Below are 1868 nucleotides of genomic sequence, written 5' to 3'. Positions count from 1 at the left end.
ATGGTGTCTCTTGATAAGAAAGGAAAACCTACCTAAGACAAGAAGGAAAACACCAAAAGATAAATAAGGTATGTATTCACTTATATCTGGATATTCATAAATAATAATCAAGCTACAATCTGTAGACTCAGAGAGGCTAGGTATAGAAAAATGGATTACTGAGGACACATGGATTTCTCTGGGAGGGGAAATAGAATGCATATTATGAGTGGAGAGGAACTCTGAGAGTGGGACAAGAATAGAATGATCAGGTGGAAAGTGGGCTAGGACATGGGATTGCAGGAGAAAAGACACTTTGAGACACAATCAAAGAGCATTTGAATGGCAAGATGTAAACTTAGGACAATGGAAACTTCATGTAGTAAAAGAGGGCAAAGTCTCCAAATAATGAGGATTACTGAACTCTTGCCACCAAATTAAGATTTCAGTGCCTGGACTAGGTTTCATTCAATTGAGTTCTTGGCTGAAAGGGTCCCATGGAAATCTGCAAACCACTGAAGCTGCTGCAAAGAAAATAGATTGCCTTTTACCAACTGACATCATGGCCTCATTGCTAAAGATGACACTTATACAACTCATTGCTCTTGGAGAGGATGAGATGGTTCTTACACAGAACCTTCACCTTCATAGACCCTTATAGAGCTTATGACATGGAAATTTACTTTGAAACTTACCAAAAAAAAAAAAGAAGAAGAAAAAAGAAAAGAAAAAGAAACACCAACCTAACCATAAAACCTTTGATCTACGATCTATACTTCCTGGGAAATATTCTAGGGCAATGGTGGCACAAACTAGTGGGAATAACCCACCAATATCTGTTTTGACTTAAGGCCCACTCCAAGAGATGAAACCCATACCTGAGATTATTTGAATGACCAAAAACCAGACTTTATATATCCTAGAGAACTAGGGAAAAAACAAATACTACTGGTCTAAAAAAATAGCTAAAAAAATGACTCCTAATAATATTGTTACGTTTATATATCAGTGACTTATTAAGCCAACATCAGAGAGGCTTACTCCTACAGCAGATGGGAATAAATATGAAGACCCATGGTGTGAAATTATGCAGAGCAAGAGAGAGGGAGAAGGGGGAGGGAGAGGGGGATGGAGAGAGAGAGAGAGAGATCTTGGAACACACATATATTACCATCACTTTACTCCCCTCACAGCTCAGGAATAGGAGGAAGAAGGAGTGGAGGGAAACATGAAGAATGAATAACTAGGAGAACTAGGCTCTCTAAAATATTTGAGCAAAGTGCACATGAACTCACTGACATTGAAGCATCATGCACCGGTCCTATGCTTATATATTATAGCTTTCAGGTTAGTATTTTTATGAGACTCCAGAATATTTAAATGAGTGGATCTCTGATTCTTATGCTTTCTCTTAAGGCTCTTTTATTTTACTATTGCTTTGCCTTGTCCAACTTTGAGACTATAGTTTTCATTTTATCTTAATGAAAGGACTGAGACAGGCTGATTTCATGACAGGCTTCAAACTGGAAGGTCAAGAGATTAGGCCTAAATATCTAGTTCCTAGAACTGGGCAAGTCTGGGCAAATCAGCTACTGAAAAGCCACAGGCCTCGGGCAGCCAATCAGAAGCCGCCCTGCCACCTGACCTGAGGCAAGAGCAGAGAGTCAGCAACTGTTTCCAGGCTTCCCCAGCAACACTTTCCACTCCTCCCCCAAACAAGTGTTTTAGAATTTTCCTAAGAGCCCAAGCCAACCCCAAATACACCGGTACCCCTACAAATTGAGCCAACCAATCAAGATAAATGTTACCTACCCTCCTAGAAATTCCTTTAATTGGCTTTAAATTGGGCCTGCAAGCTCACCAGAGAAACTCCATCTTGGTAAATGGTA

The sequence above is a fragment of the Mastomys coucha genome, unplaced genomic scaffold, assembly GCF_008632895.1.
Source record: "Mastomys coucha isolate ucsf_1 unplaced genomic scaffold, UCSF_Mcou_1 pScaffold15, whole genome shotgun sequence".
Taxonomy (NCBI): domain Eukaryota; kingdom Metazoa; phylum Chordata; class Mammalia; order Rodentia; family Muridae; genus Mastomys; species Mastomys coucha.
Note: the sequence above shows the minus strand (reverse complement) of the source record.